The sequence below is a fragment of the Agelaius phoeniceus genome, chromosome 14 (assembly GCF_051311805.1).
Source record: "Agelaius phoeniceus isolate bAgePho1 chromosome 14, bAgePho1.hap1, whole genome shotgun sequence".
NCBI lineage: Eukaryota > Metazoa > Chordata > Aves > Passeriformes > Icteridae > Agelaius > Agelaius phoeniceus.
Window position 1 is genome coordinate 18212214 of NC_135278.1, and position 24863 is coordinate 18237076.

Genomic DNA, 24863 nt, shown 5'->3' on the forward strand with positions numbered 1-24863 from the left:
CCGGTTCTCCCCGCTTTTCCCCTGTCTGGGAGCCGCCCGCCGGGCAGTACCGGAGGGCGGGGGGGGCGCCGGCGGGGACTGGGGCCGCCCCCCGGCGAGGCGGCGGAGCGGCCACGCCGCCGCTTTCGGGGGATTCTCCGAGAGGAGCGGGCAGGGCGGCTCCGGGAGGGGGAACCCCCCTCGGCCCGGCTATTCGCGTCCCCGGCGTCGCTCCTCCTCCTGGCGCTGATGTCAGCCGCGGGGAGGGCCGGCTGGCAGCGGCAGAGCGGGGCGCGGGCGGCCGCGGCAGAGCCGAGCCGGAGCCGCCGCCGCCGCCGCCGCCGGGACAGCGCGGGCTCCGGGGCGCCGCCGGCAGCGCAGCCCGCGCCCCCAGGGCCAGCCGGGCCAGCACCGGGCCAGCCCCGCCGGGGGCCGGGCGAGCGCCCAGCGGCGGCGGCTGCCCCGCGGGGGGACCCGGCGCTCCGGTGTCCGCAGCCGCCCGGCGAGGGAAGGGCAGCCGGGCTGCGCTGCGGAGCCGCACCGAGTTCAGAGTCTCTCCGCGCAACTTGGGTTACGCGGCCGGACCTCTGCGGACTGGTGCGGAGCTTCCAGAGCGCGATTGCCTTTCCGTCGTCTCGCGGCTGCAAAAGCAGATAATTGACTAAATCCAACAGAAATAAAACAAACTCAGGCTACCTAAAAGTTAGGATACCTTTTTTTTCTCCCCCTCCCCGTTTCTTTTACAATTTTATTCCCTATGTGGAAGTCGTGTGTGATTAGCGCTCGGCACGCTGCATGGGAAGAAGCGGCTGGTGCTTTGGATCGAGGATTTGCTGTTGCAGAGCGGTCTAACTTCCATGCAGTGGGGCAGCCTTCACTACTCTGAACGCCTTGATGATGTGCTGAGGAGCCCATGTAGATTGACATCTTGTGCAGAGAAGGCACTTAAGGTAAGAAGGGGGCTTGGGGAAAAGGGGGATTTTTGTACCCTTTTATGTGATATCTTTTGTCCAGCATCCCTCCCCCCCCATTGGAAGCAGAGCCTCAGCGGTTCACCCAGAACATTATGGATAGGCTGGAACCGATCAAGTAAAATGAAAGTCTGCTCCTGTGAAAAGTGCACGGAGCTCACAAGTGATTGCAAAAGCTGTATTTATTTTTAGTCTGGTCGCACAGCACGGCGAGGATGTGTGCTCACGGCACGGACACTGAGCAACTCGCCTAGCTCAGGAATGAGGAGATCCACGGGCTCAGTCTCCGATGGGCAGTTTGCATTGGCTGCTGCATTTTGTTGAATGTGTACCCCCCGCTACCTCCCTAGAGCATCCCATCAGCCTGTTTGATTTGTTGTTTTTTGCAGATATAGTGCCTACTATTAATGAGAGGGGGTGAGGGATGCGAAAATAAACCCCAAAAAACCCCATATGGAACATTTTATTGATGTGATCATAATCCTGTAATGGAGATTGCATTAAATGAGGATTGCATCAAAATGCCAGGCTGCTGTGGAGAGCAGAGAAAGCAAAAACTATGCTGGATTGTAAATGAAGTTCTTTGATTGAAGGATTGTCTTGAACCATGAAGGGATGTCTGTAAGCTTAAAGTTGCTGTGTATGTGGAGTACTGAAATGGGATGCAAACCAAATGAAGCTGAAATGTGTTTTAATTGACTCAAGCTCTGGATACAGTTAGAATTGGTTAGAGGCATTGCAGTGATGCCCAGTGAATTCTTGGTTTCAGCTATGGAGACCACAGAAAGGCAAGGAGAGAGCAGAACGCAGAGAGACAAGGAGAGAACGTGATCGAGTGGGGAAGGGAAGGATGGTTTGTGACTTTTGCCATCGTGGTTCAGATCTTGCAGCCTGCTGGCTGCAGGCAGAAGCCTTGCAGGCGATGTGGAAGGCAAAGGATTTATCTCTTTCCTCTCCTTTTGCAGCCTGGGTGTAGCTGCCTGTAAAGTAGCTGTGAGGTGCATGGCAGGAGGCAAGCAGGGACCTATTTGCCCTTCTCGGACACTGAAGGAAACTGAGGCTGGGAGAGATGCAGTCGGCTTAGCTGATCCTGCTTTTTTGAGCTTGAGTTGATAACACATTTTGAGTAATTGTTGCTGCTTATCTCAATCGGCAGAGGAGGGGAGAAGATGTTCAAGTTTATTGAACCAAAGCAGAGCTGAGGACAGTAGATACTATCAGCTCACCCTTGCATTCTTTTTGTGCTCAGTTGTGTTCTGGCATAGAGAACTGAGCCACAAAGAGCACCTTCTTCAAGCCTTACTGAAAGGAAGCCTAAAGACAACAAAAAAGATTAAGTGAAAGATAAATTGTAACTTTTTGCTTGTCTGCAGTGGAAGTAGCATTGATCTGCCAGATTGCACAGGTCAAAAGAGGTAAGATAAGGAACAAAGTTGTTTGTTTATTTATTTATTTATTTGCTAACATTCCCACACACACAAAGAAAGTTGGCGTGTGGAGAAACATCCCAGAGCACGGATGCACCATGGCTGAGCACCACCCAAGAAAGACATAAAGAGCAGAGAAATTCATGTGAGAACCCTCAAGAGCCCCTGTCTGTAACTGCAAAAGAGTTGGTTAAATGCTAATTTGCAAACCAACCCTGAACAGCCGATGTTCTCAGGAGGAATTTGCTTTCCCATTTGTGTACAGAATCTCAGGTAACATCTCCAGAACTCAGTCTCTCTCTTGCTGTGTTTTTGGCATAAAGTTGAGACGGAAACACTTATTTTAAATAAAATGAAGAAAAGCAGTATAAGCCTGCTGAATTCCTCTTAAGCATTTTATTTTGGCAAAAGGCAACTTTTCCTGAATTGTAAGAGATAGGTTTAGAATATTCATGGCTTAACTCCAGGGAGCTTAGTGTTAGCTCAGTAGGCAGAAGGTTCTTTCTCTAAAGAGGTATCTGGAAAAGACATGTTTAAATTTCAAGCCATATTCAGTAGAGACTGTTGGTTTCCACATTTTAAAATCATTTTTTTATGCCTCTTAGGGGAATGATGCTTAATCTGGGCAATAAAGCAAGTATTCCTAGCTTGCTTTTTTAATGGAAACAGTGTGCTCCAACTGTACTTCTGTATGTCCAATACTCCAGATTTTACTCTATTTTTTATCAAATAACAGCTGTGGAAGAAATTTTGTCCCTTGAAACCATGGTTATCCATGCAGATCTTGGTGTGTATTTTTGCTACAGAAGAACTCTACTTCATGGCTGCATTGTTCATTCTTGAAGCATTTCTTTAAACGTGAGCCTCTCTACAGTTAAAGGATAATTTATATTCAGTGTAGTACTGTCTGCACAGTGGAATTGGCTTTATACATCACAGCCTCTGCAAAAAAAGAGATCAAAGATCTGAACCTGTGGTCCTGCATTGCATTTGTATTCTAGGTGGACTTGAGTAATCTCATAGTGGAGCCATTCACACTCCCACAGTTAGGAGTGTGTCAGCCTTTCCATTAAAACACCCATTTGCTTAGGAATTTAAGAGCTGGTTTTAAGGACCGGCTCCAAGCTTAAATTGGAACATTCCTACAGTAAAAAGAAAAAAACAGATATCCAAAACAATGAAGTCTAATAGCATTTGGTACTGTTGAGCTTATGGAAAGCTTAGCAGGAAACAACACCTGTATGAAAAATTGAGAGGTTCAAAGGGAAAGAAAACCCGGAAAACCTTTCAAAAGTCCCTTTTGGATCCAGGTGAGTGTTTCTGCCTGAATTTTAAGGGATCCTGCGGATGTTAAACAGTCAGTAGGACTTTTCTTAAAGGAGGACAGCACTGGCTGCAAGCAGGAATTAGATCTCAGTTCAGTTTCACACCCTGTCAGAACGAATGCCTTTGGCACTGATCCAGGTGGTTCTTTGGAGGGTTAAGTTGCAAGAACAATAAACCCCAAACCTTGTAGTGTAACCCATGAAGTTTTCCTTTCAGTGAGCCAAAGAGAACCTTTCACTTTTGAATGGTGCCGATTGTCTGAGCCAGGTGTTGGGAGCCTTTGGGGGAGCTGCTGCTTGCTCTCTCTTGCCAGGTTGCTCACCTGAAACAGCCAGCCCGGTAATCCTGCTTCCTTTCAGCTGGCTGCCAGCGGGGACAACGGCAGAACTCCTTTGTCTAAAGCATCCCAAAGCCTTTTCCTGGGATCACAAGTACATGTAGATCCAGGAGGAGTTGCTCATGCTATGTAATGCCAAGGAGCAGGTTCAAGATGCAGCTTCCTGTAGTCTAAATATTTTAGACTGGATGAAATAAATGAGCATTGTTTGCCATTTACATAAAAATTCTTAAGGGAGATGAATATTCTTCTGTCCCAATTACCTCTTTCTGCAGAGAGTTTGCTGAGGAAATTCGTGGTCATTGTCTTTCTTTTGTGAAGTAGCAGTGACCATGTCTGTCTTGGGTCTTCGAAAACTCATCCTCCTTACAGATACACAGGCGGGTAATATGATGCCAGGAAAAGTTAATGTGAAATTAAAATACAGATGAAGAACACTGTGGGATTTAGTCTGTGGACAAAATCAAATCATGGTAGTTTAAACAGTAAGTAAGAAACTGTGTCACAATTAAGTATTCTTTTCCTTTGAAGTCTGTTGTCGTTGTGTCTGATGAAATCCTGTTGGAAATTATTTCTGACCCTCTTCGAAAAATATATGATTTCCCATAGATTATGCAAGATTTAACCTTCTTGATCCAACATGTCCTGAGCCAAATCCTTCCTGCAATCTGTGAAAAAATTCCTAGTGGAGCAGAACCTTCCATAACTGCTTTTTGCCTTACATTACGTACATACTTTAACTGCTGCCAGTCCTTCAGGAGTTCTGCATGTCCATGTGGTATTGAAGGCACTGCTATGGAGCAGTTTTGCTTGCAGGGATGGCAGAACTCAGCCAGTTTAACAGCAAATGCTTTACCACCTTTTAAAGGAAGCTCTTTTTAAATGGTTGTTGTTTTCCTTAATTTAAGTTGCAAAGGGAACCTAAGTAACCAGACCATCAAAGAGCCAAATGTGTTGTTAGAGAGACAGATTAATGCTGAAGTCACTGGAGACTTCCAAATTCAATAATGAAATTACAAGCAGAGGTGCCCACTGTCTTTAAAAGCCATTGCTGGGGGGTTTAATGTGGCAGTTCCCTGTGCTCAGAAACTTCTGCTTTGTCTTCCTGCCAAGGGAACATCTTGCCTTGTGTTCTACTTTGATGTGATATGGTTGTTTTGGGGAAGATTTTCTTCCTCCAAGCCGGTCTAGAAATAAGATGTCACTGGTGATGTAGTCTGTTTGCATATCAGTGTTTATCTGTTACATCCTTAAGGACATAGTTTTATTATTGTTGTAGGAATTTAATTAGTAATTATGTACGCTCGATGCTGTCTACTGGAGTAGCAGGAAATACATGCTAAAGGGGAAAAAAATCAAGTGTAAGTTTATAATGCTTATGCACAGCATATTTCATTTACCCAACTGTGCCATCTTGTTAAATAAATAAATGTATATGTATGGAAATGTATGATGTGCTGGATACGTGCTCTCACACGTGGGCACGCTGCAGCCACATGCACTCATGTTTCCAGCTGTAGTCCCTGGCACCAGACACAGGCGTGCCCACCCCAAGGAAAGGATGAAATACTTTGGGAAATTATGAAATGCTTGGGGGATGACTGAACTGCATCAAATGGAGCATAGGGAACAGTTAGAAAAAAAGCCACTGTCTCCCTCCAGCCTTTAACTCAGATTTCATTAGGTCACTTTTTTTTTTTTAAATAATCCTCCTGAGAAAGGAGGTTTCATGACTGAGTTTCATCTCTGCTAATGAAGTAATCATTTAAACCCAGGTTTAGTCATTTGGGCGGGTTCTGTGATTGCTTTTGTAGTTGTAAAAGTTTGTCTGACAGGTGTGGAGCTGTGTGTCCTGGCAGGCACACAGTTACTGCATCTTTGCTTTTCCTGGGGTGTGAGGGTATTTTTCTCCCTGAAATGGAGCCTAGCTTCAACAGAGGGCATCGTGTCAAGGTGGAGGTTGGGTTCACAAACTGGAAAGAGATTTTCCTAGGACTTGTGGGATGTTTCTGATGAAAGCCCTAGACTTGTTAAATAGCCAAAGAGAGTGCCATAGCATTCCCTAAAGAAAAGGGGAGAGGAACTCTAGTGGTTGGAAATTCCATTAAATGGTGACTTTTAAAGAACTCTAACATGCATACATAACTCTGAACTCAAATGATTTAGGGCCTCAGTGTAGTAGTTTGTTTAGATTATAGTTGCTGTCAGTAATTTATAAATATATGTCGGATACAAGGATGAAACTAAAGCTATCATTAAAGGGAGTAATGGCTTCACTGTGTCAGCCCTTTAATTGACCCTTGGAAAATGTACGTGTCAATGTGTTGTAAATCAAAATCAGGAGTGCAGTGCAACACAGTAATAATTTTGGGGATGAAAATTGGGAAAAGCATACATAAAATTCATTTTCTGTTCATCTCTCTACCTTGTCCTCAGTTGAGGCTTTCCAGAATGAATGGATTCCAGTGAAGGGTTTTGAAATGGTTTCTGGTAATTGGGACTGTCCTCCAGGAGATCAGTGCAGTGCTTGTCAGCTGAGTGTACATCCAGAGATCTCTGTTTAAAATTCATGTAGAGGAGACCTGTAATTTAATGACTTATTGAAGAAAATGTGATATATAAAGTAAATCAAGAGTTTTGCTCCCCTATCTTGTTACAGAGGCCTCGTCCTCTGACCAAGGGGCAGCTGAATTGGCAGTTATTATTTCTTTATCTGCTATGATTCCACCAGAAACTTCAGGAAAAAAACTCATGCACTTGTACATGTGCAATTGTTTATGGCATTAGTGAAATCTGAGGAGGGAAAGTTACAGAAGGGTCTGTGGATTCTGGGAAATAAGTGTATTCTAATTGTATGTAATCAATCTGGAATGATGATAACTAGGAAAGTAGAACTATCATGAGATTTTTGGTATTCACATATTCCCCCACCCATATATAAGCCCTTTAAATATATCTAGGAGAACACCATAAACCACATTTTCTTTGTGAGAAACTCCTTCAAAATCCCTCTTTAAACAGTTACAGAATTATCAGCCATCAGTTACAGTTATTTGGTTTTTGACAATATGCTCATTCAAATATCAGGGTGTATCTTGCACACTTTAGATTTATCCACATAGAGAAAAAAAACCCATTTTCATGACCTGCACTGGGAGTAACCTAAAGCAGATTGCAAAGTATGTTTGAGATCAGTTCACAGAACATTAACTTGAGGTGTTTCAAGCTAGAAAGGGTGAGAAAAAAGACACTTGGCATATCATTAAAAAAAAAAAAAGAAAAAAGTTGACCACTTAAAAAAAATCAGAAATCAAAGACTTGAATGCTTTCAAAGAAATGTCTCACTGTGTCTCTGGTCAGAAGCTGTTGTGTTCTGGCTGAGGAATGAGGTGGGATGTGCTGAGTGCTGGCAGCCCTGCGAGCCCTCCTGGCCGTGTCTGTGCTGAGCCATCGGCGGCTCTGAGCAACCTGAGCTTGTGTGCAGAAGGGAGGCGGCCCTGGGGCCTGAATACCAGGGGCTCTCTGAAGAGTTTTGAGTGTTTTAATGGAAGAACTTAAAAATTCCTGCTTTCTTCCATCCCTGAAAACAAGGTAAATTGAATTTACTCCTGCTCGCTCTTTCTCACCTTCTAAACTTGACTCAACTGCCTTTGAAATACATTTGTTATTTGAAGCTGAAAATTCGGTGCTTTGGTGGTTGAGTTTGGGGCCAATTGCTTCTTATTTAACATTCTGTGATTTGTGGTTCATCAAATGATTAAGCATCAACCAATCAGTCCAGGTAACACAGTGGAACCCCCAGCACTGAAAAAAGACATGGTTATATATAGGACAATCACACTAAACAAGAAATACACACAAAAAAAATATTGTCTCTACTTTCCATTAATCTAAACTTAGACAACACACAGAAGTTAAAACACTGAAGGAAGTTTATAAACAGGAAAAGAACTGGCTGAAATTTACCTGAATTTATGATGAAAATTATTTACTTTTATTCATAAAATCATAGATTCCTTGGAGAATAGTGGGTTAAACCTGAAATCCATTGTACTATCCATTAAGTTGAAGAAAAAGGTAAATGTTTTGGTAATTTTTTTATGCTAGGACAGTATTTTTGTGATGGTATTGCCTTCCTACAGCTCACATTCAGTAGGAGGTTCCTGACAATATGAATGGAATTTGGCTCCAAATCCATGTTTGAGTAGTGCTCTTTGGAATCACTGGGTAGGGAACTTTTAAAATGCAAAAATAAATCTTAATTAAGCAAGTATTATTGCTCTTTGGGGCTGCTTAACATCACATACTGGGTCAGTTGTCCCGTAGCTGCTTCCTTTGGCAATTTTTTATCTTGCAGGTTTCAGGTTTTGGTCATTGTTCAACATCAGTGGGAAGACACAAACCCCAGAATATTTGCCTGTTCAATTTGATGAAAACTTTATTTGGCTTCATAAAAATGCCATTTGCTATGAGTCCCCTTAATGTCAGTGTTTGTGCCTTTGTTGTAGTGCACTTAACAAGAAAAGAGGATTTAAAAAGTAATGTCTGAATCCAAAATTGTGCAACGTGCCTCTGCAAAAAATGTGGAGAGTCTCAGTTCCTTACATGTAATTCATTTTGGCAGCTACAGTACTTTTAGGCTCTATTGTATTATAAATACTAAAAAAAAGCATTGAAAGGAATCATTGGAAAAAGGTTTAGAGTAAGTGATTTAGAAGAGGCTGGCAGGTGTGGCTACTGCAGGATTAACTAAATTCTGGAGTTTACTTCAGGGTATTGGATCTGTGTCTTGATTCAGTCATTACTGAAGCAGAAATCACTTTGCTGATCTGCTGAACTGCGAGACACTGCTTGATGGAGATACTAATCAGCACACAGAAATTGCTTTCTGAAAAATTTGGGATGCTCCAGTGATTAAAGGGATAACTTGGTCAGGACACCTCTTAAAGTGCTATGTAGGTGGTTACATGTACATATGAAACTTATGTAAAACCATGGCACTACAAATTGGTCTTTTGGAAACCTCTAAGGGGAAGTGAAGTGGAAATGATGAAATTTCAAGATGCTCTTGGAAACAGCTTCAGTGCGTTACTATGGTAGTAAAATACCTGTTGATGAGCCTCACAAAAGTTAGTTGTGCTCAGATATTTCTTAGTCCGAGGGCTGAGGGAATGAACGTTTTTAACAGATTGTTTTGTCATCCATAAGACCAGTTTTAGGATGATATCCATCATTTTGTGAGCCACATTTAAGGCAGATTTCCCTCCTTTCCTTTTCTTTTAATACTCTTTGACTGATGTCGTTTTTACAATCTCAGCCATAGCAGTTTTGGAGGGAGAAACATCAAATCCGTTGTGGGTTGGCAACGGCCATTTTCCTTCTCAGCTTTTGAAGGTCCTACTCAGTTTTTGAAGGACCCTGGAAATGGAAGCCCTAGTTGGAGTCCCATATTTCCATCAAAATTAAGAGTTTCCTGCTATCCTTGATACCAGTGTGATTTTAGGCTGAGTTCTACATGCTAATTTGCACTAGATCCTTTGCCATTTTATGTTTCCTGAGTGTGGAAACTCTATTCATTGAGTTTCCTGGTGATTGGAAGTGCTGCAAGCACGTTAGATAATCTTGGTAGCAAACCAAAAGAAATACTTGAAGCGGATTCTCCTTTTTGCTCACTACAAAAATGTTCACTCAATATACAGAAGTATCCTTGGAAATGTTCAAAGCTTGACCCAAGGCCCTGAGCAGCCTAATGTAACTTAGAAGCTCGAAGCAGGTTTGGCTAGACAGACTCTCTAGAGGTCTTCAGTCTGAACTTCCCTCTGGTTCTATAAAAAGACATTGACTCCTCTATGTAGGTCACTGCTTTTTGCCTTGTCTCAACTGATTTCTCGCTCAAATTCAGGAGCTTGCTCTGTCCTTGCTGTTCTGGTTGTTCAGGTGGTGGAGAGGAGAGGGGCAGGACAGGAGACAAACAGACTAGTGAGCAGAGAGCTGTTATTTTTGGGTTGGATCTCAGCACTGGTTGCTATTCCTGTCTCACAATGTGCTATTTGGTGTAATTTTGGAGGCCTCCTTCAGCTGAGGTTACAGAGACAAGGCTTCCTTCAACAAGTCATCACTTTGTGCAGGGCCCTTCTGAATACAGGTTGAAGCACTGCTTTTGATCTATAAAATTCTTTTTAGTTTCCTTTCTCTTTCCGAGGAAACCCTGCTGCTCATTTTTGTTCTCTAAAGGCCAACTGGAAAGCAGAAGCCTCAGCTTTATTAACAGAGCTGAGGGCAAGACAACCTGAGACTGATTCTTTTCCCTTAGTCCTACAAAACTTACGTTAGTTGACATTCAGAGCTGTAAGACAAACTTGTTAATTCAGTTTTTCCTGAGGGTTTTCTGGGGTGGACACATTAGCTGGAGTGTAATTTTGTTTGTATTTGTGAAGAGTGTTCTGCTGATGCTTCATGTTGATGGTTTATTGCTCTTGACTACAAGAGTGACTGGAGGTTGATTGGCAGATTCCCTACAGAAAAGTGCAAGAAATGCAGTTTCTAGAGAGGGACTAAACAATGTATGACTGGGAGGATACGAGAATAAAATCAGTTTGAGAATAGACAATATTTTTATGGGCAGAAATTTAAGTATTTTGATTAAATATAATAATAGATCCCTACAAATGAAACCAAGGATCATAAAAATTCTCTAAAAAACATATTTATGGTTACAGAAATTCTAATTTATTTGTTGTTTTATCATTGAATTATTTGTCAAAACAGGCAGTCAAACAAAAATTTTTTGCTGGAAAGCAACGATGAAGGCGCATAAATGTGAACAAGCATTTCATTATTTTTGTTAAAGCTTCATTTCTGCTAGTTTCACTTACTTCCCATGCTGTCTGTCTAACATGATGTCATTGCTATTTTTTTTGTACATCTAAAAGGATCATAATACTGCCTATTCTAAATTTAGCTGAAATTTAGATTAAAAATTACTTCCGTGGGTTCGTGTTGGTTTATTTGGGCCAATTTTCACTGAAAGCTCAGCAGAATACTGCAAGTACTCATTCAGTATTTTCCATCCTTGACTCTTGCTGTACCATTTTGTGTCTGCAAAAGAACATTCTTGCTTAAAAAATACTTGGGTGTTACTAAATATTTCAGTAAATGTCTGCTGCATGCATCTGGTTGGACATTTAGTATGGTTGTTCCTCAATTATGGACTGTTTCCTTCAGATTCCACTGATGAAAGCTGCTTATCCTAATTATTTGTTTATCTTAATGAACGTGTAGTAAAGGCTGTATTGCATTTGTACCATTAGACACTCTCAGCCTGATATTTTCAGAACCCTGCAGATGTGGATTTTAAATAAATGAAAAGAGCAGATGGCGTACAGGGAAATCTTTGGTAGGCCAAGAAGCTAAATCAAAGTTTCCCTGAGTTCCAGGAGGTACCTTATGTAGGGACTGCTCTTCCATTGCTAGAAAATTTAATAATAAAGTGCTGATCCACAGAATGTTGTAGAATCTCCTAAATATGTAGAATATTCTTTAGGGAAAACCCGAGTGATCTGCACCATGCACTCTGCTTTTAAGGGTGTATTTTAACATGGGGCTTAGGCTTGCTTTGAGACAATCAACCCTGATGGTGCTGAACGTAAAAAATGTCAATATAATTAGTCATCTCCAGCAGAAAATAATTTTTTGCCATTTTTTTCCCTGTGTGGAGGAGGGGATGAACCGGTTTTCAGTTACTCTTTATCATTTCGGTTTCTATTTTTGCCGCCGACTGGGAACATTTACCAATTACTTTTATTCCATCTTGTATTTAGAGATGGGCTATCTTACGAGATAAAGATTTAGAACTGAAATGCCCTGGTGAACCAGAATGAACTGATGGTAATTCAGCAAAAGCTTCTCCTTGTCTGATGGTCAGGAATAGGACACAGCACTGTCCATGGTCAGCTTTGGATGTAAAGGAGCTACTTACACCACTCCAGTCCTGGTCCGTGCTCTCTTAGTTAAGACTTTGCAAGTGTTCATTGTAGAAACTTTGTTTGAAATCTTCTGGGTGAGGTACATATATATGAACTGTTGCTGTTTCGTTTTGCATTGGTGCAACTGCAGTAAAAGTTATGCAAATAAAAGATGGTGCCCAGAAATACAAAACACAGATAGTTGTTCTGATCCTCCCCTGATTTGAATTACCCTAAAAAAAATTCAAATATCCATAATTTCAAGCATATCTAGGCAAGAGAGTGTAATTTAATGTATAGTTACCATCAAAGATACCATATATGGGCTCTATAACCACAGGGAAATCACAGATTTTCAATTTCCCTTGGAATGTGTTCATTATTAGAAAGTGTTATCAGAGTATTGTTTGTTGTAGGAGAAGAAAATCCTGTTCAAGTTTTTAATGAATCTCTTGAGAGAGTCCTCAGATTTACAGGTTAAAAAAGCTGTAAACATTCTACTGGGAGCAGTCATTAAAGGAAAGATGAATGTGAGTGATCTGCACACTTCTTCTGAAGCAGAAGCCCTGAAGATGATTTACAAACCAAAAGCTGTTTCTCTTTAAATGATCTGTGTTGCTGCATTGTGCAATGAAATACAAAGTAAGATTAAAGTAAGTCTGTTTGCAAAATCAGAACCAGATTCACTGTTTGGAGAATTTTTTAGGTAAGACTACAATGATCTGAGTTTGAAGGGAAGAAGCCTGTGATAAATGTTTCCTTCATTTCTGGATTTCAAAAACCAGTGGAGTGCCAGAAAAAACCCCTTCCTGCACAGATAATCAATTTGGAGGGTCTTGTGTTCTGATTTCCTAAATGAAATAAAAATTAATTAATAAAAGGTTTGTAGATTGAATGAATGAATTAAAAAAAAAAAAAAAACAAACGGAAAAAGGGGTTACATTTTTTGGTAAATCTACAAGTGACAGCAGAGGCCTGGTTAAAGGTTTGCCTTTCCACAAGGCACTTCATACCCTTGGCTACTCGCTCAAGCTTGACTGACCCAGCAGCAATGCTGATAAAAACACATCATTTGTGACCAAACTGCTTCATCATTTTTTCTTATCTGAAGTATTACAAATGCAATAAAGGGAATGGTTTTGAATATACCACTAAAAGATAAAAGGCAGATAAGTATTTCTAAACTTATTTGTCAAAAACTTCAATCCTTGAAAGATTTTCATTTGTCACCTAAGATTCCACTGAAGATGTTTTGTAGCCAAATATCTCCTGTTCCTTCAGAAAACTCCAGGAAAGGAATGGGAAGGGCAGTTTTGTGGTACTTGGGGTGAATTTCTGGCATTGGTTTTGTTTGGTTGGTGTAGCTCCTCAGTGAAGCGCAAATGCTCTGAAAACTTGGAGAGTAAGGAAATTGAACTGTGTCCCACCCACATCTGTTGAACACAACAACAGTGGTTTCACAGCCACTCAGCTTTCCAAGAGGTCACCCCCTCTGCAAATAATATGCATAACAAACTGCTGTATTCACACAGCCTCATCATTATGAACAGGGTGTATTTCAGCTGACACTGCCATTCACAACATCATCTCACCAGTTTAGTACACAACTGCCAGTCTGAATTTATTGTCAGATTGGAAATAATCAGGGCTCCAAAGAAAATCACCATCACACCAAGAGGATTGATGCTTCTGCTGAATTCTCTTAATGTTTTGTAAAGTTTATCTGCTGCCGAGTAGTTTTTTTCAAGATGTGTGTATGTGCATTTTATTTTATTCTTTTTTTTTTTCTATTAAAAGCCTATGTGGGTCCATGTATATGCATGGACATGCTGTGGCCATAAAAGGCATGATTTATGTCCTTGGTCTAAGCTGGACATTAAACTTTCAGGCTTTGGGCAAGCTTCTTCATGAGGCAGACCCAATAAAAATCCATCTCTGACCTGGCACCTGTGCAGAATCCTCTCGAGCAGACTTCAGCCATGGCATTTGTAACAGCATGGCTGACCAGAAAGGTAAATCAAGACAAGAATAAAGACTTCAGGTCTGCTCTTGCATAAGACTGAAATATCACAAAATGTAAAGGAATGCACTCATTCAGGCAGAATCATTTCTGTGATGCAGCCTGTTGGTGGGAGGTTAATGAAAAAGCCTCGTGACGTGTTTTGTACTGATGTTGTGTTTGGGTATATCTTAAATACCAGTGGTGCAATGTTAGATCTTATGTTCTTTACATTTCTTTTTGCAAGAATTTACTTGTGGACTGTCATTTCTCTGCATGACTGGAAAGCATTTTGCCAATTTTCATTTTCCACTGCCACCCTTCTGTGCCTGTTTGTCTCCCACTGACTCCTACTTTTCCACAGACATGGGCCCTAAAAGGAACATTTCTTGCTAGGAAAGCTCGTCGTGCCAAAAGATGATTTGCACTCCTAGAACTCTTTGCTTCACAAAGACTTGCAAGATTTTAGGAAAGATGCCAGCTAGTGCACAGACAGTTTGGCTCTCCAAGCCCAGCATTAAGGTTAACAAGTTGTAAATAGCTGCATGTTGCCATTATCTCCAAACCCCGCTGCTTTCAGGACACCATGAGCACCATAATAAGAATGTTGTGTTCATTGCTTGTTGTATTTTTCTTCGTTCTCTTGCCCAGCACTTACCAAAGAATAAGGTTTAAAAGTTGGACAGCTTGTGATGGAGACTTGATGTGATGATTCTTTCATCTCACTGACCAGTGATTTACTGGTGGAACTCTAACAAATGGATAACTGAGATGAGAGGGAAAAACTGAACCCAAACCTGCCACTGTTTTTTTAAAGAATTATATATAGGAAGAAATCTTGGAATAAAAAAAAAAATATTTTTTTTCCCTACAAAAATAAATACGGTGTTAAGAGAGCTGAATATATTTACAGTATCTCGTGTAAACTTTCATATATGTATAAGGCTTTCTTGCAGCTATATAAATCTGCACATCTTGATTGATGTCTTTTGAGCTGCACTGACTTATAAAAAACATGGATTGTATCTAGCATATGCCACTCAAAGTTACAGTATCTCCTTTTTCAGACATATATAAAAATTCAACTTGGTGCATTTAATGAAAAAAATATTTTCAGTGTTTAGGAGATGCTTGCTTTGCTTTGAGAATGTCTAATGTATTAACTGTTCCATGAACGCTCAGTGAAGCGGCCAACTTTGAAAAAAAAATTATTAATTAATCTTTATTAGTACATTTTCTTCATGCAACACTCATTTCCTGACCCAGGAAGAGTTGTTCTGTCAAAATGTGGAATTCTGTGTGACTATTTCTTTCCAGCACCGATCACTGAGACACGTTAGCCTCGGATGTGCTGTGAAAGAAATGAAGCCTGATATCACTCTCCTGTTAGTGTCCTCTGTCTGAAAACACAGAAAAACATTGCATGGTTTGGTTTGAAGAAGAGTGAAATTGCTCCATGCAGACACAAAATAATGATGGCAGTAACAGGAGTGTACACCAGCAGTACTGGTGGCAGTACCACTGGACAGGTGACCCAGCCAGGAGCAACACAATTCCCATGGTGGTTTCTTCCCAGGGGTTTTGCATGTATCAGAATAACAAAGAGAGAACAAGCTGGGCAAACCTCAGTGCCTTAACTTTCTGTGTCAGCAGCTGATGATCATTCATTCATTCATTCATTCATTTTTGCCCATTTATTTTGGAGGGATGGAGGAGAGCACGTTGCATTACCTGGGAGCTCTGTTGAGTGTCTGAGCTGTGTCTGCCCTAAGCCTTGTAAATTTACAGAGGGAAAGAATCAGAGCAGAGTCTTGGAGGGAATCTCATGGATGTGATGACTTGGCTGTAGAGGTGCATGGCTGGAACTGCACAGCACTGAGATGAAAGTGCTGCAATACGAAGGCAAAGTGCCAGGGTGAAGGGAGTGTGCTCACAGAAAGGGTGGCACTGGAGCTTCACAATAAAGGCTTTGAGGCAAGACACTGAAGTACTGAGGAAGAAATCAGAAAGCCTCAGCTGTTTTGCCAAGCTATCAGGGAACACAAACCAAGATGAGACATTAAATTCTCATGGAGAAGCACCCAAGTGCTGAAGGAAAATGCTAAAATGTGCAGATGAAGTTGATGGTTCCTAATTCAGAGTGGATAAGAGGTAAAAGCAGAAGTGCAGAGTTAAATAATGTTGAACAGAGGATGCATGGAAGCTGTCAAATTAGGTTTTTTTCTTTGCAGCTAAGTTTTTGGGGAAGCTGATGTTGTGATTCAGTCTGGCTTTGATTGACATCCTGCTTATGGCAACATCAAAGGATTTATTGGTGTTTTGGTACAAATGGGACACTTTACTCAAAGCATAGGACAGGAGTACAGAATTCTAGCACAGAGAACTACTGTGTTTTTACTATAAAGTTATATGAGGGATGCAGAAATGTTTTGCTCTATATAAGATCCAAAGGGGGAAATTATTTTGGTAAGAATCCCCTTAGGAGGATTAAATTCTGCAAGATCCTACCCAATGACACTGGCATACCTCAAGTTCAAAGGCTGACATGTTTGCAGGTTTATCATGTATGAATCCTTCTGTTAAAGGTCTTCATGAAAGGTTATTCTAACCCACCCCATTTCATTTAATTTCTGTAAAGTCAGTGCATACTAATTCAAGGAAAGGGACTTGTTTTTAATATGTCAGAAACGTACAGTTTCTTCAATATTCATCTCATGAATATTCATGTATTTTTGTCAGTATGTCTTCATTTCAGAAGTAGTTAAGGGACTGTAAGATAGATGGTGTCCTGTGAGTGGTGTGGAAATTTGCTGAAGGGAAATGAGATGCAGGGTTTAGCAGAATGGGAGACACAGCCCTTCTAGCTTATTTTCAGGCAAAATGGGATGAAACTGTAGAAAGGGCGAGACAGGTTCAAAATTCAGAGGCTCGACTCAGCCCTGAGTAAACTTGTCCCGCTGTAATAATGGCTGAGGAACCAGAGTGATGGCAATTTGTGTGTGAAATTGTGTCTCTGTAAAATAATGCACGTTTGCCATGGCTCAGTGCACCTTGTAAGAGAACACTGCATGTACCACACACGTGGTGCTGCCCATGGAGTTGCTTAGAGGCCATTTCACTCTGCTTTTACTTCATTAGGAATTGCTCTGTCTGCACTTGTATAAACCATTGCTGTATGCGGGCACTGCCTCAGACTGCCAGCAATGCTTTTTTCATTGTTGCAGAGCTTTTCTGTAGAGATAAGGCTTTTAGTCTGATGTTAAGAGCCAGTTTATTCTTTTATTTTGCTTTAGTTTAAAGGTTTCACGGTTCTGATTAGTGTGCCAATTATGGGGATGACAGAAATACTGCCTCACCTGACACCACCAGGGTTGTTTCAGTTTTCTTCACCTGTTTATTCAGATAACAAATGACATGCACTTCCAGAGGACACGGTATCTCGTGTTCTGTGCACACTCTGACAGATTGATTGGACAAAACAGGGAGCCAATAGGAAATATGGAAAATGCATGTTGAATGCCATCTCCCATAATGTTCTTTTCATGGGATAAGAGGAGAGCTGTCTGGTGCAAGGTTTTCACATGTTCAGAGGCTGAATCACACAGATGTGTGTGGAAGGATTCCTCAGAATGGAAAAGAATGATCTTGGAGCAGCCACATTTTTCCCTTTATCCTTCGAGTGTTTGCAGTGTTGGTGTGTAGCACTGAACACGTTGTAACTCCACAGACACTGGAAATTTGGGGGAGAATTACTGGAGATTCAGAACAAAATTTGTACATGATCCAAGTCTCCCTTGGGCAAATACAGCGTGTTGGAAACTTGGGAAGAATGTATGTTATGTAACCAGGCTCAGTTTCACAGCTGATTTAGAAAAAAGGGCATTTTGCCTCCCAGAATGAGATCTGGGGAAAGAAATTTTATCTTGATCAAATGCAGCAGCTGCTGCAGTTTATATTCAAGTGTGATGCAAATCAAGCCCCCTTTTCTGCTCTGTTCCGTTCTGCCCAAAGAGGGAACCATTGTTGGTTTCTTTTTTTCAGAGAACTGGTCTGTGATAGGACCTCAGCAATTACAAATGATTAAAAAAAAAAAAAAAAGATATACAAGTTCTGGAATATTGTAATGAAACATATAAACAGTTTAAAAATACTTAAGTGATGATTCTGTGTTGTAAGAGCCAGCTGCAGAGTACTTATAACTGGAGTATGTTAAACCATTTAAATATTCCAAACATTATGTACAACAGATCTTGTACTAATTCATTATGAAAACAGCAATTTCATTTAATCATTTATTAGCTATTTATAAGGTGTCTGCATATCAAGTATGCATACAGATTGTTGTTCTACCTGGCGACCAGTATAAAGCTTGCATGTGCAATCACGGGTGATTCTTTTTGGGGATCATTGTTCTCAATTCCTCCTCACCAGCACGTGTGGTTCTGAGATGGGTGTATTTAACAGAGTCAATGAGTCTTTGTCCCCCCAAGAGGGGAAAAAGCCAAATTGTTCAGAACAATACCCAGACTTGAACGTAAGTCACTCATTGCTCATTTCTGTTCACTTCTGGAATGCGCCTTTGCCACTGTCACCATAAAGAGAGCAAAGCAAGCTGCCCAAAAACTCTGTATAATCTCTGTCCCCAGAGGTCTGCAAGATCCAGCTGGCCAGAACCTGAAGCAATCTGCTGTGAATTGGGCTCTGCCACGTTTCAGGGCAGGAGGTTGGACTGTGGCCCTGCCCAGGGCTGTTCCACTGGGAAGGATTCTCTTACTGCCAGGGAGTCCCAGCGTGGGGCTGAGCAGAGTGCTGGTAGCTGTCTGCTGTGTTTCCAGGGCTGTTAAACACAGTCTGATTGTAGCACACCACGTTGGACCCTGATGAAAAAGGAACACATCCATATTGCAAGCTGTGCAATATTCTGTCATTCTGCCATGGCCTGTGCTGGTCCTTGGTATTTTCCTCACACTGCTGCAGTGCCTTGGGGTTTTTCCATGCCTGGCACAAGAATTTCAGCTTCCCCCTTGTGATAATTAGTTTCTTTGATGGGTCTTACTGTACTGTAGGTGTAGGTACCAAAGGATCCAACTGAATCATCTTCATTATCTCATCATTAAAGCCTTCAGAACCTTAATCAAGAATTTGCCACCAAAGTTAAAATATATCCAAGACTCCCAAATCCTAGAGCCATGACTCTTATCTATGTACCATAAATATTTACTATTTAGGAAAGAGCAGTGTATTTAACATCATGTAATGCAATAAATTCAATATAAACAATACATGCACAATGTGCAAAAGGGAACATGCAGCCACCTTGCTGAAATGCACCTGATGAGGTTCAGAGAATTATTTTCCATGCCTGGCCATGGCTCTCTGACTGCTTCACAGACCAGGATAGGCACTAGGGTGTGGATTGAACATGGCTGGTGAAATTCTTAGACACTGGTAAAGTTCTCACTAATGGGATTGTTTTTCACATCTGGTCTTACCCCTGAAATGAGTATGTGAAGACTGGAAGAGAATTTGTAGGTCACCCCACTCTATAGTCCTTTTCATGAATGTACTTTCAGACCATTTAATCTTATAAAGAGTGTGGAAAAGGGATAAGATTTTATTGCAGAAAATAACTTTCTCACACACCTCAGAACTTTCATTTTTTATTTTTTCCTTTCCAAGTAGATAAATGTAAAAATTTCTCCTGCCAGCAAAGAATTGATAAACTACTGAAGACTTCAGCTGATTCCCATAGCGATAGGTTGCTTTGTCCTATTGGTGTTAAAATCCTGGATGCAAGTTTTTAGCACTGATGTATTTGAGGACAGCTATACCATGTTAGGTGATTCTCACAGACAATGAAAATGTGAATTATTCACAGAGACTTGGCATTGTTTGTGGTGCTCTATGCCAGTGCACCTGCATTAGCTTCACTCTTTAATACCTGTGTTGTAGTCACGTTTAAATCTGAGTTCACATTTTGTTGTAAATGCCTGTATTCATGGTTCCAATTGCCTTTTCTGATCTATAGATACATACTAACACATAAAAAGTCAGCAGTTGATAAAATTAAATGGCAGATAAGGAAAGCTGTAAAAAACCTGAATCTCAAGTCACGCATCAGTACCTGTGGGCCTTCAAGAGGGTGGCACAAAATGGCATTTGATCAAAATTAATATCATTACAGCAACAGCAATTGAGCTAATAAAGTATTTCAGGGATTATTGACAGACTGAAAGGAACTGCTGCTTGCAGGAGTCAACAAAACTCATCTGGCTATTAATCACCAGGAATACCTGCAATGAAATCCTCATTGCTGTCATGACTTGAAATTGTTGGATACAATTGTGTAGATTCTTTTTGCATAACAAACATTCACTTGCTGTTTATTAATTTTTTCAGTGTTTGCTCCTGAAATATATTTCCTAAAATAGCGTAGAGGAAGGAAATTATCTAAAATTGTCTACAAGGGCTTGTATGAAGTGCTGCTTTTGCTGCTGCCTAGAAGAAATATGCCAGTCAGTAACTGACTCCCAAACCTGGCTTAAAATCAACAAGAATCCAGCAATGATGATACCAAACAAAGCACAGCAAATAAAAAAATCAAGGTTCATAAAAATATTTGTGTAACAACTTGCCTGGCACCCCAAAGAGAGCTTTCCTGGAGAAGTAATGTCATTTCATGTATATTTTGGTGCTCAGAGTTTGATAAATTCTTTCATTTATGCTCTCTTTCCACCAGTGCACTTGCAGTGACTTAAATGAAAACTGTCTTTAGTGTTACTTGGTGTAACATTAACTTCCAGAAGCCCATTGCCTGAGTTCAGAGTGAGCTGCTCCTCCAACGTGTGACTGCCATGAGTTGGCAATACTTGGTTGTGGAAATTATGGGAGGAAAAGCGCAGAACGCTGAGTGCTGAGATCCTACAAGGGGAGTTTGGAGGCCATTTCCGAGCGGTGGGAGTGGCTCCCATGTGCAATCCTGTAAGCAGGAAGCCAGACTGAGTTATGGTCTGGTATTCCTTACAAAGCAAAGCAGAGGGAAGAAAAATCACATTTGTTCCTTGAACAGGCCTTGGGAAGCTCTCCCTTCCACAGCGTGGCCTGATTCTGTGTTATCACCTGGATATCCTTTTATGTGCCTTACCAAAGTAATCTCTCTAAATTCCTTTTCAATTTACGCTTAAACCAGGCTGATTTGCATGCATGTAGAAAAGGAAATGAGGAAGTTTTAAACCAAAAATCTGTATTCTTAGAATTTGATATTCATGTACATTTTTATGCATGGAATTCCCATTAAGATTACTAGCAAGATTTACCTACAAATCTTCCATTCTGGAAGAATGATTAAATTCCCAAAGTTTTATGAGAAATAATGTATCTTGCTTTTCAGTTGTCAGTTAATGCTAATGAGGGTATGAACAATTATGCTCTTCTGTGTTTAAATTGACCAAAAGCTTTGTGTGAAGCTGGTTTGAAAGCCACAGTTGGATAAGAATCCATGAGTTATTCATGTCTCAGAGGAAATACTTTTTGGGTTGACTTTTGATTCAGCTGTTGAATAATTTTTATATTTTGTTTTTCTGCAGGAAAAACATTTTTAATAGCAATGTAAATATATGTGTGTGTAAAACAATTATTGCATGAGTATCAGCTAAAATTAGTATCACATTTCCCAAATAAATTGTAAAAGTTTAGCTGGCAAGCCTTTGTTTTTTTAAGGCTACTTTTCAATTTAAGGAGTTAAAACTATCAGTTTTTCTGAATGTGGTCTGTTGTGTGTGATGCAGCAAAAAATTCCCATTCCTATTTAAATTAAAATACATTTCAACTTCAACCCATCCAACCGCAAAATGTCCCAGAACCTCGCCTCATTTTCTGTTTCTAGGGAAGCAGCACAGAATAAATTATTCCAAGTTTCAGTGCTGCTCTCCAACTTGTGGGAAACATTTGGTACATCATTTTGCCAGACATATTATACCAGAAAACCTGAATTGATAGAGGCATCTTCGTCTGGTAGTGATGAAAAGCCCCAAGAAAGATCTGCTGATTTAGTCGGAGCTGTTACACAGTGATGCTCTGTGCACTGTGCAGCTGTTTGAATCTATATGGTGAATTCAGACAAGTGCAGAAGGAATAAAATGGGAAAAGCTCTGAGCAGCAGTAGCAGGATTGCAGTGCTGGAGCATGAATGGCTGCATTTTTTTATCTGGGACAATTAAAAGAATCTTCATTGTTCTTCATGGTCTTCTCATTGTATTATTTCTAAGTGGAAAAAAAAAAATCTAAAGATTATATTGCATTTCAGGGCAAAATCTTTCCTATAGGTATCTCCAAGTCCAAGGAAAATATTGGCAAAAAAGGGGGTTGATTTTATTGGTTACTTTCATACTGGCAACACAAAAGTCATAAATTGCCTGAAATCTATCGAGTAAATCCCAGAAATTCATTGAAAGGTGTGAACTCCGGTAGCACCAGTGCTTCAGCAGGGCCCTTGTTTTGGTGAGACACTTGCAGTGTGGTAATTTTTGTGCAGAGGGATCCTCTGTTCTAACACATGGCAGTGCCTTGTGGAAGGACCTTTTGTTTATGAACTTGTGCAACTTTGCAGCTGAGGCACAGAGATCCTGAGTGAAGGCTGAGTGTTTGTGGCAGGGATCATGAAGGAATGTGCAATCACTTTCAGTTGCCAGCTGATTTATAAACTTTTTCCCTATTGTTTTTATAAACTGTAGCTAATTTTCATTGATTATCACGATTCTGACATAATCGTGTCAGTAAATTTAATTTTTCTTAAATTTTATAGGCACAGAGATTCAAATATTTTGCTCCTGTTGCATTCTATGTGCTGTATTCAGCATTGATGTATGTTGGAAATGGTGTGGCCAAGTATTTTACACAGAGAAGTTATTTGCTATTTTCCATTCCACAAACAGGCTCTGCATGGAAGAGAATTTTCTGATTTAGAAAACACCATTTAGTTCTTTCCAGAATTCAGATTCCCAGAGTAGCTTCTTTTATATTGTTATACATATATATATGTGTATATATAATATTATTATTTTTCAGGTTCAAGTGGATATTGTGGATGGCAGCAACATTTAGAGATTTTCTTGTCTGTTACTCCTGTGCACATTCATATTCCTGATTTCCATAATTCTGATTTGCCCTGGCAACTGGACACCCAGGAGTGTGGAATCAAGAATTCCAGAATTATTGGCAGAGCAGGAGAATTTCAGCATTCCAAATATCTTTATTTTTACTTTTTCTTTTAATGTCTAATGCCTCCTGCTTGCATTTTCTTGACTTTCTAATTACTTTTAGTGGGGTTTTTTTTTTTTGTTTTTTTTTGGGGTTTTTTACCTATAAATGAGGAATTAAGCCATGAATTTTACAGCAAAAGAAAAAGCAGCCCAGATTAAAAAGGAAAGAAGAAAAGAGAAAATATAATGGGTATAAAAGTTGTATAGATGAAGTTTCTTATATTTTTTTCTTTAAATAGTGAATCATTCAGTATTTTGGTGTTAATAATTTAACAGAACCCGAAGTAAGATATCAGCAGGACGTGTGTGGGATGTGGGATGGGTGGTAGTTCAAGTTTGATCTAAAAGCCTTGCCTTTGTATTGAAGTTGGGTTGAAGCTTTGATCTATTTATAATGAGTATTCTAAGGGTTTACTAATTATTTTAAACCTGAAGAGAATCTCAGAGTCCATTTTTCTGTTGGAAAGGAACCAAAAATAAACCTTGCTGGAAGGTAAAGGCAGAAAGTCATAAAGTTGGGGCATGTTTTTTTAAGTTACAGCACGACCGCCTACTGGCTATAATTTCTGAAAAGTTTGGGGGGAAACGTATTTTCTGTCTCCTTTTTACATTCTGTAGCATTAGGAATTTTCTGACTAGAGATAAGGCATCCTTTATATATCTCATCCTTTTAAAAAGTTTGCAGCTGTAAAGTTGAAATGTGGATTTTTTTTGTTGTTGTTTCTTCAGAATTATATTTAAATTAAAAATGTACATCCATTTATGCTACTTACGACATTTATTCTATTAACAAACTAAATTAGCATACATATTTATGAGAGATTGTGGGGTGCTAATACATTTATCAGGGGAAACTTTATAAACCACTCATGATGGTACACAAGTGCCACTTTAAAAATAAATCTGACTTTCTATCTGCTTAGAACATTGCTCAAGATTTGGGGGCTTTTTTTGAAAACCATACTTGTGTCTGGTCCATGCTTAATTCCATCTTTAAAGGCAAGATCCTTATTCCACTTTGTTACAATTGCTTTGTACAATATTTTTGTCAAATTACAGAGACCCATACACTATGGAATTAAGTGCTATTTACATGATGTGAGAAATTTCCCCCTCCCCAATTTTCTAGGAATTTTCCCAGTTTTAAAAGGGTGCTGACAAGGTTAATGAATCCATAATGTGTGCAAAATACTTTCTTTCTTATATTTTTTTCTTCCATTGAAACAGTATTTGGGATTAAAGGTGAACCTCTTTTCATGGTTCAGATCATTTTCATTAGCAGGAAGGAAAAACATGCCCAATAAGCCTGGTACTGCAAAATTACTTAAAGTAGTTCTGAGCAGCAATTTTTGCCTTTTCAATTATGCAAATGCTCATCAAGTTTTTGTCTTTGGTAATCTTTGGCTCCTACTAAAAACTGACAGAGACTTTTTGACCTGACACAAATGTGATTGCTGTGAAGGTTTTCTCCTGCCTTTGCCCTGGCACAAGATTAAAGAAATGCAAGTACTGCATTCCACAAATCAAGCTCATACTTACACCTGTATCTTATCCTTGTGATTAAATTTTTATGGACTCATAGAATAATTCACATAGGAAG

The 24863-nt window shown here is 40.2% G+C and overlaps 1 protein-coding gene across 6 annotated transcripts in view; it reads left to right on the top strand.

The window, feature by feature from the left end:
- The first annotated feature begins 512 nt into the window (after positions 1-512).
- The window catches only part of PCDH11X (protocadherin 11 X-linked), a 432804-nt gene continuing 408453 nt past the window's right edge, over positions 513-24863 (top strand). For all 6 annotated transcript variants that reach the window (XR_013184313.1, XR_013184314.1, XM_054641581.2 and 3 more), the window contains exon 1: positions 513-929. The gene's annotated coding sequence lies outside the window, so the exon portion shown is untranslated. The remainder of the gene's footprint in view (positions 930-24863) is intronic.